General features: G+C 40.4%; 1 protein-coding gene across 1 annotated transcript in view; it reads right to left on the bottom strand.

Annotated features, from left to right (window-relative positions):
• The window catches only part of ADAMTSL1 (ADAMTS like 1), a 932,409-nt gene that overhangs the window by 202,899 nt on the left and 710,152 nt on the right, over positions 1 to 19,358 (bottom strand).

Below are 19,358 nucleotides of genomic sequence, written 5' to 3'. Positions count from 1 at the left end.
CTCACACATTCTTTGAATTAGTGTGGACTACAATTCTTTTTATATCGTAGAGAAAAGCCATGCTACAAATTTAAATCCACAGACGTGGCACAGTAAATGAGAGATTCTGCATTCGTACAAGTTTGGTCGACAGCCCTCCTCTCCCCCAACCCCTCAGAGAAGCCACACTAGTGAGAATTTGGTTTTTCTCTGAGTTCCTCTATAATGTGGGACAGTACCCAAGTTCCCAAAAAAGACTCCCTCTCATTAATCAACAATGGCCATGACTGCAAAGACCTTGAGAGGTATCTAGGGAAAAATGTCCAGAGGGAACTATGAACATTTTCAAGTTAGTATAATAATCTGCAAAAAAGTACTTTGGAATAAAAAGTTTTTATTTTTCCACGATCCTACTGCTTTCTCACAGAGTCGTGCTGTGGAGGCATGCAAACCTGGTCTCCTAACCTTGATTTTGGCAGAAAACGAAAGGACTGATAAGAAGATTATAGCATTAAATCCTAGCAAGTGCAAATGTTACAGATCTAGTTTAGGGAAATAGAAGTTCTAGCAGGAAACTGATCCAAGTTTTCAAATTGGAAGGATCATAACAAAGATGTTTCCTGGGCCTGAGCCTGGGCTGTGCCTGGAGCTGGCCAGGAGAGCCAGACTCCCCCGACCCCCAAAAGCTCACGCTGTCTGAGGCATGCATGAAGAGCCATCCCCTAGGAGAGAATGAAGGTCACATACAACCTTGTCTGGAAGGTGGATGAGGGAGGAAGAGCCATCCAGAATTATTCCCAAGAAATTCTCATCACAATGTCACCTCCCTCTCCTGTCTTTGAATGCTTGATCTATCTTCTGGCACCCAGAGAACTTGGGCGGGGGCGGGGCGGGGGGACAGTATCCTAAAAAATTGAAAAGTCTCCTTCTCTTTAAACAATGTTACCTGTAGGAGCTTTTTATAAATATAAAACCCAACTCTGCCATCAAACTAATTGTAACCTTCTCATTTACACATTCACATATATCTCTCTGGCTCCTGGAATAAGAATTATGACAAATACACAAGCACTGAATGTTACAACCCACGTGTAGACATAAAGAAAAATGCAAACTAAATTTTGTATGTAAGAAAAACCAAAAGAGCAAATGAAGGGTCTGCCAACCTTGACAATAGTGTGTGAATAATGTTTCTTATTTAGTAATGTGGTGCTGAATTTTATTTTTAAATTAAAAAAATGACAAGATCTCAAAAAGGATTGCACCCTATTAGCTTTTCCTATGCTGGAAGAATTAATGTTCTGTCACCTCTAACAGCCATCTTCAGAGACCATTACAAGACAACAAGGATCATCCAGCGTTTTCTGTAAAGGGCCAGATAGAAAATATTTTAGAGTCTATGGGCCCTGTTTGTGGGTCTTTGTTGTTGCAATGATTCAACTCTGCCAACAAGCTGTGAACACAGTCATAGACAATATGTAAGCAAATGGGTGTGGCTATGTTCCAATAAAACTTTATTTATAAAAGCTGGAGGGAGGATGGTAGTAGAAAGGTCTGAATTTGGCCTGTCAGCTGTAGTTTCCCAACTCCTGCTATAGGAACTTTAGTGGAGATACCAAACACACCAAGATTCATAAATGATCTTCAAACTCATTTTAAGTCTTAGTTCCCATTTTTTCTGCATATACAAGTTTCTAAGAATGGCAAGCAGTTAAATTGATACATGTTTAATCTTCCAAAGTGAGTCCCAGATGAAATCTGGAATATAAATGGTCCACAAACCAAACCCTCTGCTCTCCTTGTCTATCATGTCCCCCACTTTGCATTTGGTCTCATTTCAGGACCAGAATATATACCAAAAGCACACAAAGTAGAAAGGGCACATTATTGGAGCCTCAGGAACTCATTGCAATGCTTGAACCTTGTTTATCTTGAAGCATCACTTCAATGAAAATAAATTGTGTGTGTGTGTGGGGGGGGATACACATGGGCCTTTGTCTATTGTTTTTTATTACCTGAACCTTTAGGGTTAATAGCAAAAACAATAAACATCTATTTTATGTTTCCCAAGCGAGAGTCTTATCAAATGTCAAATAGATTTTCTGGCTTATCTCCCAACCCACTATCCTTAGGTCTTTGTCAAGTTCACACCAATTAAAAATGATTTGGCTTTTAAGCGGTGCTGTCTTCTGGCAGTCATCTTAATTTCTCCAGTGCATGCACTGTATGATATAATATATTCTCTCTTGTTGAAGGCAGGAGATCATATTTCAAAAGAAAAATATCTAATAGAGCAAATGGCCAAGTGAATAATAACTGTTTCTCATACGAAAGTCTCCCTCACATCCCTAGATCTCTCAACTCTGTGTTTACTATCTGGAGCTTTCTGGCCACAAGTAGAAAGAAGCAAGGTCAGGTAGAGGGCAGGCAAATGAGCTTGGAGGTCTCCTTGTAAGGCTTAGGAAACTCGATTTGCCTGGTACTTGCTGAGCAGAATCCATAAAGTGGGACCTTTAAAATGGAGTCAGTCGGGTTTTGTGTTTTTGTTTTTGTTTTTTAAATCATTTTGATGTACAAATATTTCATAAAAAAGCTCTTACTATTGAAGTTTAATTTGAGTACTTTTTTTTTTTTTTTTTTTTTTTTTTATAATTTTTTTATTTTTTCAGCATAACAGCACCCAGTGCTCCATGCAATCTGTGCCCTCCACAATACCCACCACCTGGTGCCCCAACCTCCCACCCCCCACCCCTTCAAAATTCCCAGATCGTTTTTCAGAGTCCATAGTCTCTCATGGTTCACCTCCCCTTCCAATTTCCCTCAACTCCCCTCTCCATCTCCCCTTGTCCTCCATGCTATTTGTTATGCTCCACAAATAAGTGAAACCATATGATAATTGACTCTCTCTGCTTGACTTATTTCACTCAGCATAATCTCTTCCAGTCCCGTCCATGTTGCTACAAAACTTGGGTATTCATCCTTTCTTTCTTTCTTTCTTTTTTTTTTTTTTTTTTTTTTACAGCTTTATAAACATATATTTTTATCCCCAGGGGTACAGGTATGCGAATCGCCAGGTTTACACACTTCACAACCATAGCACATACCCTCCCCAATATCCATAACCCCACGCCCTCTCCCAACCCCCTCCCCCCATCAACCCTCAGTTTGTTTTGTGAGATTAAGAGTCACTTATGGTTTGTCTCCCTCCCAATCCCATCTTGTTTCATTTACTCTTCTCCTACCCCCTCAACCCCCCATGTTTCATCTCCTCTCCCTCATATCAGGGAGATCATATGATAGTTGTCTTTCTCCGATTGACTTATTTCGCTAAGCATGATACCCTCTAGTTCCATCCACGTCGTCGCAAATGGCAAGATTTCATTTCTTTTGATGGCTGCATAGTATTCCATTGTGTATATATACCACATCTTCTTTATCCATTCGTCTGTAGATGGACATCTAGGTTCTTTCCATAGTTTGGCTATTGTAGACATTGCTGCTATAAACATTCGGGTGCATGTACCCCTTCGGATCACTATGTTTGTATCTTTAGGGTAAATACCCAGCAGTGCAATTGCAGGGTCATAGGGTAGTTCTATTTTCAACATTTTGAGGAACCTCCATGCTGTTTTCCAGAGTGGTTGCACCAGCTTGCATTCCCACCAACAGTGTAGGAGGGTTCCCCTTTCTCCGCATCCTCGCCAGCATCTGTCATTTCCTGACTTGTTAATTTTAGCCATTCTGACTGGTGTGAGGTGATATCTCATGGTGGTTTTGATTTGTATTTCCCTGATGCCGAGTGATATGGAGCACTTTTTCATGTGTCTGTTAGCCATCTGGATGTCTTCTTTGCAGAAATGTCTGTTCATGTCCTCGGCCCATTTCTTGATTGGATTATTTGTTCTTTGGGTGTTGAGTTTGCTAAGTTCTTTATAGATTTTGGACACTAGCCCTTTATCTGATATGTCATTTGCAAATATCTTCTCCCATTCTGTCAGTTGTCTTTTGGTTTTGTTCACTGTTTCCTTTGCTGTGCAAAAGCTTTTGATCTTGATAAAATCCCAAAAGTTCATTTTTGCCCTTGCTTCCCTTGCCTTTGGTGATGTTCCTAGGAAGATGTTGCTGCGGCTGACGTCGAAGAGGTTGCTGCCTGTGTTCTCCTCGAGGATTTTGATGGATTCCTTTCTCACATTGAGATCCTTCATCCATTTTGAGTCTATTTTCGTGTGTGGTGTAAGGAAATGATCCAATTTCATTTTTCTGCATGTGGCTGTCCAATTTTCCCAACACCATTTATTGAAGAGGCTGTCTTTGTTCCATTGGACATTCTTTCCTGCTTTGTCGAAGATGAGTTGACCATAGAGTTGAGGGTCCATTTCTGGGCTCTCTATTCTGTTCCATTGATCTATGTGTCTGTTTTTGTGCCAGTACCATGCTGTCTTGATGATGACAGCTTTGTAATAGAGCTTGAAGTCCGGAATTGTGATGCCACCAACTTTGGCTTTCTTTTTCAATATTCCTTTGGCTATTCGAGGTCTTTTCTGGTTCCATATAAATTTTAGGATTATTTGTTCCATTTCTTTGAAAAAAATGGATGGTACTTTGATAGGAATTGCATTAAATGTGTAGATTGCTTTAGGTAGCATAGACATTTTCACAATATTTATTCTTCCAATCCAGGAGCATGGAACATTTTTCCATTTCTTTGTGTCTTCCTCAATTTCTTTCATGAGTACTTTATAGTTTTCTGAGTATAGATTCTTAGTCTCTTTGGTTAGGTTTATTCCTAAGTATCTTATAGTTTTGGGTGCAATTGTAAATGGGATGGACTCCTTAATTTCTCTTTCTTCTGTCTTGTTGTTGGTGTAGAGAAATGCAACTGATTTCTGTGCATTGATTTTATATCCTGACACTTTACTGAATTCCTGAACAAGTTCTAGCAGTTTTGGAGTGGAGTCTTTTGGGTTTTCCACATAGAGTATCATATCATCTGCGAAGAGTGATAGTTTGACTTCTTCTTTGCCGATTTGGATGCCTTTAATTTCCTTTTGTTGTCTGATTGCTGAGGCTAGGACTTCTAGTACTATGTTGAATAGCAGTGGTGATAACGGACATCCCTGCCGTGTTCCTGACCTTAGCGGAAAAGCTTTCAGTTTTTCTCCATTGAGAATGATATTTGCGGTGGGTTTTTCATAGATGGCTTTGATAATATTGAGGTATGTGCCGTCTATCCCTACACTTTGAAGAGTTTTGATCAGGAAGGGATGCTGTACTTTGTCAAATGCTTTTTCAGCATCTATGGAGAGTATCATATGGTTCTTGTTCTTTCTTTTATTAATGTGTTGTATCACATTGATTGATTTGCGGATGTTGAACCAGCCTTGCAGCCCTGGAATAAATCCCACTTGGTCGTGGTGAATAATCCTTTTAATGTACTGTTGAATCCTATTGGCTAGTATTTTGGCGAGAATTTTTGCATCTGTGTTCATCAAGGATATTGGTCTGTAGTTCTCTTTTTTGTTGGGATCCTTGTCTGGTTTTGGGATCAAGGTGATGCTGGCCTCATAAAATGAGTTTGGAAGTTTTCCTTCTATTTCTATTTTGTGGAACAGTTTCAGGAGAATAGGAATTAGTTCTTCTTTAAATGTTTGGTAGAATTCCCCCGGGAAGCCGTCTGGCCCTGGGCTTTTGTTTGTTTGGAGATTTTTGATGACTGTTTCAATCTCCTTACTGCTTATGGGTCTGTTCAGGCTTTCTATTTCTTCCTGGTTCAGTTGTGGTAGTTTATATGTCTCTAGGAATGCATCCATTTCTTCCAGATTGTCAAATTTGTTGGCGTAGAGTTGCTCATAGTATGTTCTTATTATTGTCTGTATTTCTTTGGTGTTCGTTGTGATCTCTCCTCTTTCATTCATGATTTTATTTATTTGGGTCCTTTCTCTTTTCTTTTTGATAAGTCTGGCCAGGGGTTTATCAATCTTATTAATTCTTTCAAAGAACCAGCTCCTCGTTTCGTTGATTTGTTCTATTGTTTTTTTGGTTTCTATTTCATTGATTTCTGCTCTGATCTTTATGATTTCTCTTCTCCTGCTGGGTTTAGGGTTTCTTTCTTGTTCTTTCTCCAACTCCTTTAGGTGTAGGGTTAGGTTGTGTACCTGAGATCTTTCTTGTTTCTTGAGAAAGGCTTGTACCGCTATATATTTTCCTCTCAGGACTGCCTTTGTTGTGTCCCACAGATTTTGAACCGTTGTGTTTTCATTATCATTTGTTTCCATAAATTTTTTCAATTCTTCTTTAATTTCCTGGTTGACCCATTCATTCTTTAGAAGGATGCTGTTTAGTCTCCATGTATTTGGGTTCTTTCCAAATTTCCTCTTGTGATTGAGTTCTAGCTTTAGAGCATTGTGGTCTGAAAATATGCAGGGAATGATCCCAATCTTTTGATACCGGTTGAGACTTGATTTAGGACCAAGAATGTGATCTATTCTGGAGAATGTTCCATGTGCACTAGAGAAGAATGTGTATTCTGTTGCTTTGGGATGAAATGTTCTGAATATATCTGTGATGTCCATCTGGTCCAGTATGTCATTTAAGGCCTTGATTTCCTTGTTGATCTTTTGCTTGGATGATCTGTCCATTTCAGTGAGGGGAGTGTTAAAATCCCCTACTATTATTGTATTCTTGTCGATGTGTTTCTTTGATTTTGTTATTAATTGGTTTATATAGTTGGCTGCTCCCACGTTAGGGGCATAGATATTTAAAATTGTTAGATCTTCTTGTTGGACAGTTCCTTTGAGTATGATATAGTGTCCTTCCTCATCTCTTATTATAGTCTTTGGCTTAAAATCTAATTGATCTGCTATAAGGATTGCCACTCCTGCTTTCTTCTGATGTCCATTAGCATGGTAAATTCTTTTCCACCCCCTCACTTTAAACCTGGAGGTGTCTTCGGGTTTAAGATGAGTTTCTTGTAGGCAACATATAGATGGGTTTTGTTTTTTTATCCATTCTGATACCCTGTGTCTTTTGATTGGGGCATTTAGCCCATTAACATTCAGGGTAAGTATTGAGAGATATGAATTTAGTGCCATTGTATTGCCTGTAAGGTGACTGTTATTGTATATTGTCTCTGTTTCTTTCTGATCTACTACTTTGAGGGTCTCTCTTTGCTTAGAGGACCCCTTTCAATATTTCCTGTAGAGCTGGTTTGGTATTTGCAAATTCTTTCAGTTTTTGTTTGTCCTGGAAGCTTTTAATCTCTCCGTCTATTTTCAATGATAGCCTAGCTGGATATAGTATTCTTGGCTGCATGTTTTTCTCATTTAGTACTCTGAATATATCATGCCAGCTCTTTCTGGCCTGCCAGGTCTCTGTAGATAAGTCTGCTGCCAATCTAATATTTTTACCATTGTACGTTACAGACTTCTTTTCCCGGGCTGCTTTCAGGATCTTTTCTTTGTCACTAAGACTTGTCAATTTTACTATTAGGTGACGGGGTGTGGACCTATTCGTATTGATTTTGAGGGGGGTTCTCTGAACCTCCTGAATTTGGATGCTTGTTCCCTTTGCCATATTGGGGAAATTCTCTCTAATAATTCTCTCCAATATACCTTCTGCTCCCCTCTCTGTTTCCTCTTCTTCTGGAATCCCAATTATTCTAATGTTGTTTCGTCTTATGGTGTCACTTATCTCTCGAATTCTCCCCTCGTGGTCCAGTAGCTGTTTGTCCCTCTTTTGCTCAGCTTCTTTATTCTCTGTCATTTGGTCTTCTATATCGCTAATTCTTTCTTCTGCCTCATTTATCCTAGCAGTGAGAGCCTCCATTTTTGATTGCACCTCATTAATAGCTTTTTTGATTTCAACTTGGTTAGATTTTAGTTCTTTTATTTCTCCAGAAAGGGCTTTTATATCTCCTGAGAGGGTTGCTTTAATATCTTCCATGCCTTTTTCAAGCCCGGCTAGAACCTTGAGAATCGTCATTCTGAACTCTATATCTGACATATTACCAATGTCTGTATTGATTAGGTCCCTAGCCTTTGGTACTGCCTCTTGTTCTTTTTTTTGTTGTGAATTTTTCCGCCTTGTCATTTTGTCCAGATAAGAGTTTATGAAGGAGCAAGTAAAATACTAAAAGGGTGGCAACAACCCCAGGAAAATAGGCTTTAGCCAAATCAGAAGAGATCCCGAATTGTGAGGGGGGAGAAAGGGGAAAAAAGGGGTTCAGAAAGAAAGAAAAAAAAAAAAAAAAAAAAAGAAACTATTAAAAAAAAGAAAGCCGATAAAGAAAAAATATAAAAAGAGGAAAAAAATATATATATTAGATAAACTATTTAAAAAACGTTAAAAAAAGAAAACGGTAAAAGTTAAAAAAAATTCAGCAGAAGAAGAGAAAAAGAAAAAAAAAATTGAAAAAGAAAAAAAAATTAAATTAACTGCAAGGCTAAAAAATCATGGGGAGAAAGCCATGAGTTCTGTGCTTTGCTTTCTTCTCCTCTGGAATTCCGCCGCTCTCCTTGGTAGGTGAACTTGGTCCTGGCTGGGTTTCCCGTTGATCTTCTGGGGGAGGGGCCCGTTGTAGTGATTCTCAAGCGTCTTTGCCCCAGGCGGAGTTGCACCGCCCTTACCCGGGGCCGTGCTGAGTAATCCGCTGGGGTTCGCTTTCGGGAGCTTTTGTTCCCTGAGCGCTTTCCGTAGAGTCCGGTGGACGGGAATAAAGATGGCGGCCTCCCGGTCTCCGGCCCGGAGGAGCCGAGAGCCCGGGGCCCCACTCCTCAGTGCGCCCTCAGAGAACAGCGCCCAAAGACTCCCGCCACTCTGGCCTCCGGCCACGCTCCGAGCTGACCGAGCCTGAGACCGGTTCAAGGCAACCCCGAGCTGAGAGTCACTCCTCGGCTCTGTCTCTGCAGCCGGCTTCCCCGTTCTAATACCGGTAAGCTCTGCGACACTCAGACACCCCCGATCCTTCTGCGACCCTGCGGGACCTGAGGCCGCGCTGACCCGGCCTGGGCTTCCAGTTAAGCCTCTGGAGCGATGTCCCTCAGCGGAACAGACTTTTAAAAGTCCTGATTTTGCTCCGTTGCTCCGCCGCTCGCCGGGAGCCGGCCCCTCCCCCCGCGGTCTATCTTCCCGTCGCTTTGGATTCACTTCTCCGCCAGTCCTACCTTGCAGAAAGTGGTTGATTTTCTGTTTCTGGAATTGCTGTTCTTCTTCTCTTCAATTTCCCGTTGGATTTGTAGGTGTTTACAATCTTTAGATAAGCTATTTAGCTGATCTCCCGCTACCCGAAGTAGTCTCAGCCTGCTACTTCTCCGCCATCTTGACTCCTCCTCCCAATTTGAGTACTTTTAAAGTTCTTTTGTTAGCAGCACTATTGGGGGATGATGCAGAATGACTGGATAAATGAGTTCTTTCAGAGAAGGGTTTGAACTTGAGAGGAGACCAATAGCATTTCTGCATGTAGTCTTCCCATCCCCAGGAAATTAAAAAAGAAACCTGGTAAATAGATGATTTATGTTTCTGTCTGGTCTTCAATTTGCAAGCTTAATTGTTCATTTCATGAACAAAAAGCTTATCCTTTCATTGGAATTATTACCATAGTCCCTTTTATGAAACAGAAAGCAGTGATAATCAAATTCACTTGTAAAATCCCAACGTGGTTTAGTTTACATGTGGCTATTATGAAGTCAGAAGCAGGGACCAAAATAATATTAACAGTTGCTTTATTAATACAGTGCTAAACAGAAACCATTCACTCTTGGCTAATTAATCTCGTGTCACTGCAGATCTTAGCCAGAGTTCGGCTCCACTGTTATGCACACATGGTCTATAACTAAGTGGTTTTTTGTTTTCTTTTAAGTAGGCTCCACACCCAGTGTGGGGCTTGAACTCACAACCCCGAGATCAAGAGTCACGTGCTCTCCTGATAGAGCCAGCCAGCCTCCCCTAAGATTTTTAGCTTTATCTTTTCTCCTCTTACTTTCCTCTCCTTTCTCCTATATATGTTTATTTTTTAAAATTAGTTTTTTAAAATTAACATATAATGTATTATTTGTTTCAGGGGTACAGATCTGTGATTCATCAGTCTTGCACAATTCACAGCATTCACCATAGCAAATACCCTCCCCAATGTCCATCACCCAGCAATTCCATCCATCTCACCCCCTCCCCTTAAAAAAATCATTGGTATTATTCAAAATAAGAATAATTTTATAGGGGTGTTATTGTAATGCTCCTACCAGCCTCAACTCATTCTAGTTTCAAAATGCAAACTTAAACTTACAAGAAATCACATGAGAAATACTTAGGGGTGCCTGGGTGGCTCAGTCAGTTAAACGTCTGCCTTCAGCTCAGGTCACGTTCTCAGAGTCCCAGGATCAAACCTTGTATTGTGCTTTCTGCTCAGTGGGGAGTCTGCTTCTCCCTCTGACCTTCCTCCCTCTCATGCTCTCTCTCTCTTTCTCAAATAAATAAAATCTTTAAAAAAATACTTAATTTTGGCTTAGGTTTTGATATTATATTTCAGCTAGATATCTGATAGGCTTTGCAGATTTCCTCGTCCTCTTTCTTTTATGAGAATCGTGGCAGGATCTCAGGGTAAGAGAGGAGGGAATGAACTAAATAGTGGAGGGAAAATGATAAAAGGCTTTAACACAGACCTAAGAGGTTAGTGGGTGCCCTGTCAAGCCTCCTTCCTAGTTACTGCAATCTCGCATTGACTGTGAACTATTTTACACTCTACAAATTATAGAAAATGGAAAATGCAAATCATTCTTGCCCACAGAATTGCAGATTAATTGTGTCTAGTGAAATGCAATTGTCTTGTGGACAGATCCATTTTGCATCCACTTGTCAATCCATTCCAACATCTTATTTGCCTAAATATGTATGGTTCTTTTGAAATGTCCTTTGAATTGGTCGGAACATCTTCCTGATACCCTCCTTAATTAATGAAGTAGACAAAATCTTGGACAGATGTTCGCTTTATAAATGCAGGAAAATCCTGGCTTTTTACCCATTGTAAAATTTGATCATTTAGCTAGTGGCTACAGAAGGATCTAGAAAATAGTATATTGGAAAAATAAAATACTGTATAAGTAATTCTACCCCACATTAACCAGAAAGTCTTTTACATAAATATATCATTTGGGGACAAAAACAGTCACCACACTTTGTTAGTAACTATGCAGTTTTTCTACATTGCCTCATCTATTTTGAAAGCAATCTTCTTTTCTTTCTTCCTTTTCTTTAGTTTTGAAAAGTTTGTTCTCCTCCTGGTTCTGAGTGACCCGCATTCATGGAGTAAAATCTTTAGGAGAAGGTGCAGTTTCCTAAACCAAAGCTAGGCCTTTTTGGCGTCTGACCCGAAGAGGCATTTAGAAACTTGAGCACAACAAATTGCTGTTGGGTGGGACAGAAACTTGGAAAATGGAACAAGAGACACCTTCTTTCATCTGTCTCAATTTTACGTGAGATCAAAGACCTCAAGTGAACTTTTTTGGTTTAGTGTCTCTCAAAGTAAAAGATTTTTTTTCAAAACCCTCCAAAATAAATCAACAAACAAAAACCTTTGGAAGCCTACAAAGGGAAGGCGACTCTAATTGAATCACTTTAGGGATTTTAGAATTAATTGTAAAACCCTTAGCACCAAGACAACCTACAAACGATTCTTTAAAAATATAGCTAGGGCATTAATGTTTTGGGGAGAACACTGATCCAAAATAGGCCTCTCCATTCACTTAGAACCACACCTAAATCATTCCAAATAAATAACAATCTAACTTATTGTGAAAGATCTTTAGTCAAGGATACTTGACCTGAATATGGAATTACGAAAATATTTCTCAACTGCTTTTGTTCACTTACAACTCTCTGGAGCTGCAAGTAATTCTTGCTAGTTATGCAACTCATATTAAAGTCTCCAAGCACAGGGGCACCTGGGTGGCTCAGTGGGTTAAGCCTCTGCCTTTGGCTCAGGTCATGGTCTCAGGGTCCTGGGATCAAGCCCCACGTCAGGCTCTCTGCTCAGCAGGAAGCCTGCTTATTCCTCTCTCTCTGCCTACTTGTGATCTCTGTCAAATAAATAAAATCTTAAAAAAAAAAAGTCTCCAAGCACAATTTTTCAAAGGTGTCCGGGACATCACTCCACAAAACATCTGATAGCACCACTTTTTTTTTTTTAATCAGCTCCTCAAATCCTTAAGCACCACACATGGGTGGTGAGAGTCTTTCATCACTAGGAGATGTTTCTATCTAAGCATAGACCGATTCCAGAAATTAAAATAACAGAACACAATGAGGATTTTGAATCAAACACCAATATATCTATTTGAGAAAAAAATTTAGGCACTGCCCCGTCTGATGCTCCTGGCTGGTAAGAAAGAGAGGAAGAAAGAAAGATAGAAAGATAGAAGGAGAGAGAGAGAAAGAAAGATAGATAGATAGATGGATGGATGGATGGATGAAGGAAGGACCCAATTCCACACAGACTAAGGCAGTAGCAGGAGAACTCTATTTAGTGGCCTTTTCCAAGAAGCAGACCTCACTTTCTCAAGATAATGATGCCCTCTCAGGTTCCCTGAGAGGCAGCTGGCATTTGCAAAAATGCCTCCATGACTTTCCTGCAGAAGCGCTCAAAGCTGGAAGTGGGAGAAGAAAGCCTGGCTGGATTAAAGGGCACATTCTCCTTTCAAAGAGACTTTATACTAGAAGGAAATGCTGTGGGGTATCAGAGTTCTCTCAGAATTCCAACGCGTGGGAGATTAAGGGGCTCTGTCAAGGGCCACAGCCATGTCCTTGAGGACTCTGTCACACTCGTCTTGCAGTTCTGACCTCTCTTCCTCTATATGGTTCCCAACAAGGTATGAGAACAAGTCTCATTAAGGAGGGCTCTTATCAACTATTAGGAGTTGTTCTTTAATTGTAAGAGAAAAGCCAGCAGAAAGACAGGTAATCATCAGATTTTGAGAATCCTGGCCCTGTAGTGTCTGCGCTTCCCAGTGTGCCATCAGCTCTCTTGTTCCCTGTAGCAACCCCCACAGCTGACCATACCTTTTTTCTTGAATTATTTTATCCTCTTGACTTACGTGACAATCACCTCTTGGCTTTATTTTTTAGTCAATTCCTTCTCCGTCCCCTTTTCTAGGTCTTCCTTCTGTCCTTGAACTCTAAACGTTGCCGTGCCTTGGAGCTCTGTTGGGTGCTATCTTCTGATGTTTTCAGTGATTCTTGGTTTCATACATCACCAATGTGTGGGGAACTTCAAAGTATTTTATCTTTAGTTTGTATCTTTTTTTTTCCTGAGCTTTATACCCAAACTACTACTACTACTGCTACCACTACCACTATTACTACCTACTACTACTACTTCTCCTCCTCCTCCTTTTTTTTTTTTTTTTTTTTTTTTTTTTTTTTGCTAAGTTTTGGGCTTGGGAGCCATTTTACTCTTTGAAAGGAGTAAACACTAATTTAAAATAATCTATTTATCAAAAACTTATCCAATTCTTATGTGCCAGCCACTATCCAAAGAGCTTTATAAATAAAAACTGTTAAATCTGGGGCACCTGGGTGGCTCAGTGGGTTAACGCCTCTGCCTTTGGCTCAGGTCATGATCCAAGGGTCCTGGGATCGAGCTCTACATCGGGCTCTCTGCTCAACAGGGAGTCTGCTTCCCCCTGCTCCCCACCTGCCTCTCTGCCTACTTGTGATCTCTGTCAAATAAATACATAAAATCTTTAAAACCAACCAACCAACCAAACAAAAAACTGTTAAATCCTAATGACAACCAGGTAAGAACTATTATTACCTCCATTTAATGATCACTAGATGGACGAGGAAATTGAAGTCATTCACACAGCTAGTAGGTATCGTGCTCTGTACACTGTACATTGCTCTCTCTCCTGATTGACACTTTTACTATGATATTTCAAAGGCTTCTCCAACCAAAAATACCCAGAATGGAACTCTTGATTTCCCTCCTCAGTATCTTACTCCTCTTCCAATCTTCTCCATCACAGCACATGATTCCATTAGCTATCCAATTGCTTGAGTACACAGTTAGAGGAGTTACTCTTGACACCTCATTTTTTCCAACTCCTCGCTTCCAAATGGTTCCCCAATTCTATCAATTCTCCCTCAAAAATGTATCTTGAAATTCATGTACTTTTTCCTGTCTCCACTACCACCACCTTGATATTACAACGACAACAACAATAATAATGGCTAATGTTTACTGATGTGCTTTAAGCCCTTTCTATATATTAACTCATTATAACATTGTTAGGAGATAGATTCTGTCAGAAATGTTGTGAAATGAGTGAAAGAGATCCTTTCAATGGAATGTTGACATTGCCTGGAGACTTTCAGGGTGGGAGGTTGTCGAATTCTATGGAGGTATGAGGCTTTGTCTTTGGCTAGACAGAGTTTTCCTTGTAGAGCGTTGTGATGACACAAATGTTTCCAATGCATAGTGATGGAAATTTCTTTTCTGTTCATGTCAATGCAAAGGATTTGGTCAGGTAGAAAATACAGACTTTCTAAATCCAATTTTCATTTGAACAAGTTTTAACTATTCACTAGTGTTGGGTCCGAGGCTCCAGGAATGCAGGAGGAACAATAGAAATGACCGCTGGGCCGCCATCTTCCAGCGCCCCCCCCCTTTCTTAACCCTTGACTCTCCCGCCAAAAGGATGTATGCCCAAGTCATGTCTCCATAGGTAACCCGATACCTATGCAGGAAACAGGAGCATCAGGAACCCCCTTCATACCCTCCAATCACCAAATACATTACCATGTATGGATGTGAGCCCATGCCCTGCCTTGGCGGGATAAAAGACCCCTGGCGTGACTTGCCTGACTCCGCCTTCCCGAGTCGCGGAACCTCCCCCAAGAGTGCCGACCTCCTCCCAGCGTGACTTTCCTGGCTCCCCTTCTCCTGAGCCCCAAAGCTTCGCCAGAGAGTGCCTTTAATAAATCTTGCCTTGCGCCTACCTCGCCTGGTGTTGTGTTTACCTCACCTGTAAAACTTGACAACTAGTTCCCTTAATGATTTAGGAGTTAAATAAAAACATTGACATGTGCTCATTTTTTTATTTATATGGATCACAATTTTACTTTTTTGAAAATTATGTTTTAACAGAACTATTTCATCCCAAATTATAGAGGATAACATTGGGGCACAGAGATTTCTAATGCGCTACTGCTAAATAAATGGGAAACCATGGCCATTGACTTCAGAATCCATGCTCTTTACCACGTCACCATATTGGCTGTCAGGTAGCCATGTAAGCCACCACCAATGAAGCTACTATGTCTCCATGGGACACCCCAGCAGCCACTAGACTGTTTTTTTTTTTTTTTCCTCTCTTACCTTACCAAGCCATTCTTCATGCTATAGGTGGAGGGGATCTTAAAATGTAGAACTTTAAACAGTTTCTCAGTATACCCAGAAGCAAAGCCAAACTACTTACAGAGGTTACATTATACCCTTCTCCATCTTCATTTCCTGCTCTTCTCCCCCTGGTCACCAGCCTCTAGCCACACTAGTCTTCCTCCTCTTCCTTAAATGTGTGTAATTCTTTCCTGACTCAAGATCTAGGCAGGTGGGTCACTCCCTGGACGACTTTCCTTCTTTCTCTCAGCTTGGAATAACTCCCACTCATCCTCCTGGCTTCAGCTGACAAGTCCCTTCTTAGAAGACTTCCTGACCCGCCCCTCCCCTCGCCTCCCCACTGCCCCCCGCCCCTGCCCCTGAGCTGCTGGGGCTCCTGTTAGACTCTCTTAGAGCCCCTCTTCATTTACTCATAGCAGTTGTCAGCCCCTGAAAATCAAGTGTGAATCTTTATGTAATAACTCTCTCCATTACCATATCAAATCTCTGTGAAGGCAGAACTTCCCATAATAGACAATAAATATACACTTTTAAATGAGCAAATGAGTGGACACACAGAATGGTGAAAGTTGATGCTATGAGTGAGTCAGTATTGGGTTGGTTCTTGGGTCTAAAGCCTGAAAGCAAGCTAAAGAGGACACAGTCTTGAAACTCAAAAAGAAATTAAATCATACCTCTCTGTTCCAGGTATGGGCCTGGGCAAATGAAAACTTTTTCCTGTTGTGGAAGTTTCTTATGGTCTTTTTAAAAAATATATTGTGCCCAAATTCAGTAGTGCGCTTCTCCATTTTATATTTCTTATAGCTATACTCAGGCAGTATGTGCTGATCTCATTTTGTTTTGATGGGGTATTAGGTTATCATGTAGCTTGAGGCAAGTTTAAATTCTATGTCTATCACACTTCGATTCAATCTCAATAAAAATGTTGTTTTATAGAAGACAAGGATTTGGGGGCAGCTGTGAGCCAGAGGCTACCTTCAGTAATTTATCCATAACTCTGATGTCATATTGTCTTATCACACAGGCAGCTACCCCAGTGAAGGCTCTGAGGCATTTTGGAGTTGTTCCTACATTAGGAGAACCCAAGAAGAGCTCCTCTTTTTCGTCTACTCTTTGAAACTCAAAATGCACAGAAAAAAGAAAAAATAGGCCACTAACTGTAGGTAGCAGATACAAACGGAGCCAAGTTAAGTCTTCGCAAACAGAAAATGAGGCTATGAGAGTCGTTTCAGGTCATCTTCCTTTCCTATTGCTTTTCCGACCTACGCACACAGAACACAATTTAAAAGTTGGATTTTTCCTCGAGGCTGGTCTGATTATTTATTTTTTTTTTTTTAAAGATTTTATTTATTTATTTGACAGAGAGAGATCACAAGTAGAGAGGCAGGCAGAGAGAGAGAGAGGGAAGCAGGCTCCCTGCTGAGCAGAGAGCCCGATGTGGGACTCGATCCCAGGACCCTGAGATCATGACCTGAGCCAAAGGCAGCAGCTTAACCCACTGAGCCACCCAGGCGCCCTAGTCTGATTATTTAAAAAGCCATGTCCCAGGGACTCGCATGCCATTATAGCTTACAATGCTATTAGTGCATTTGTAGTTTTCAACTTAATAACAAAATGGAGTTTTTAATGCATATCATTTTCCCAGATTTTGATAAAAATCTAAAATAGTGTAAACTCAGAATACTTTCCATGGACCTTTTTTTTTCTTCACATGGAGAGAAACTGGTTTATTTTGCAACTTTGTAAAGGTTTCTTTCCTTTAATTCAACAAGTTTGGCAAAGCTTCCCAATGAAAAGTTCAGTTCATTAAAAATGACCTTAATGGACTTAACATATATTGGTGGTGACAGGATCCATACTTTATTTTGGCACACGTGGATCCCATTAATTTGTCTTTGTCACTCTCTGGGGCAGAGCTGAGCAATACTTCAGATTTAGTTTTCTGAAAGTAGCTACAGAATGAGCAATCAGTGGAGGCATTGGGAAGGGCTGACAAATTTAGAACTTCTTGGTTTGCAATAAAGCCTTTTCTAATGACTACATAAAAATGGCTCTGTCTGCTCTGCCGAGGTTGTTACTGATATTTCTGTCTTGGTGCACGTTGGGAGCAATCTATGGGGATCGACTCTTTAACCCAGAGTTGAGAGAGGATGTATTTCCACCCAAGCTCTTTCTTAAATTTCCTTATTAATTTTTGCAATTCCCCGTAGGTCCCTTTTTATTCAAAAAGAGGTAGTTAAGCTTTGTCCTCTAGAATAAGTTCCGTTGGGAGTGTGATGCTTGCAATGGAAAATGGCTCGATGTACAGAAGAGAGGCAAGATGGTGGTGTTAGCTGGGGTGCCACTGGCTGAATTTCAGCTTAAATTGTACTTTTCTCTCCCATACTAGTAGATACAACATCTGCCTCGATTTCTCCATTTGTAAATAAGTGACTATTATATGTTTTTATTCCCTGCAAGTTTCTCTGGGAAGAGGCATGATGCTGGAAAAGGCCTAGTCATAATCCCATTAATGAAAGTTATGAAAGGAAGAGAGCTTCCTGCATACTGGGTACTTTATATGCACTAACTTAATCTTTGTAATAATCTTTGTTATTATGCTCATTTTGCAAATGAGGAAATTGCAGCCAAAAGGTTAAGTGACTTGTCCAGGGTCTCCTGTAGCTGGTGGTGGACCCGAGAAGAACACCAGGCCAGTCTGTCATGGGAGCCCACACTTCACCCCTGCTGGGGCATGCTGTTGCTCTGTACGGAGGTCTGATCAATAATTAAACTGCTTTTTACTTAGATCTCAGCAGGGCTGTCTCCTTGGTTTGAGCCCACAAATACACAGACTCAACCCTCACCCACTCACATAGTCAGCAGCATGGTGTATTGAAAAAAATTTCAATTTTAGAAAATTACCTATGGTTTCTGCAGCCTTTTCTCAATGCACAAGTGAGGATTGCTGAGGTACGTATTTTGTACGGATACAAAATACCTGATCATTGGCTGTGTGAAAATATCCAATAATCCTTCCTCAAGTACTGGTTTTGGAGCGAAAGATTCAACTAAGTTCTATCGCGATCTGCCAAACATCAGTTCTATCAACATCCCCCAATTCTTTCCATGTATGTTGTGTTCTTCTCTCATTTATGCTCATATTTGTGAATTACTACACCCTAGCTGAACTATGCTAATATTTTAACTCAGAGGAACATATGGTAGTGGAGAGAATTTGGGAATTCAATAAATAATTTTCTTACACTTCTTTTTAAATTCGTAACACTATCACGCTGTGCATACCGAAACACCAAATTGCATTTTTAAAATACAGCTCACTCACTTGTTCAGTCTGTGGATAAATGACCAACCTTCAGGACTATAGACACAATTCTATCATTCCTGTGATGACACACTCAAGGTTCCTTGAAGGCAAGGACTACTGGGTTTATTTTTACAATACTTGCAACTGGCGCAAAGCTTGGCACAGAGCAGGTGACTTATGAGCAAATTTAGCTTTTTTCGTTAGGAGATGTGAACAATTTAGCAGGTGTGTGGATGCTCCATAGTCATCTAAAATACCTAATCAGCCAAAGAACTTATATTAAGTGTGCTCTCGCAGAGAATATGATGGAAGAGAATGACTTGGGTAGATGGGAAGGAAGCCAGAAAGGAAGGAGTTGAAAGTGAGCAAGGTCATGACTATTGTGGGGTAAAGGCTGATTGGGCAGTATAGGGCTTTAGTTTCTACGATGTGCCAATTCTCAAAATTAAAGGCTTTTGTGGGTTTTTCATCCTATAATTCTAATGCTCAACCTTATTCTGCTTGAACATCCCTTATGTTGGCTTAATGATCTATAGATCATATTTAAACTGCTTGATCTTAGATGAGATGATTTTTGATTCTCAAGACATAGATATATATGAGATATTCCTTTTATTTCCTGTGGCCTGAGATTCATGAAGAGAAAATAATTCAGGCACCTTGTGCTGAGGATATAAACAGCAAAAG

Source organism: Lutra lutra, chromosome 13 (assembly GCF_902655055.1).
Source record: "Lutra lutra chromosome 13, mLutLut1.2, whole genome shotgun sequence".
Lineage (NCBI taxonomy): Eukaryota > Metazoa > Chordata > Mammalia > Carnivora > Mustelidae > Lutra > Lutra lutra.
This window is presented reverse-complemented; position numbering and strand designations above follow the sequence as displayed.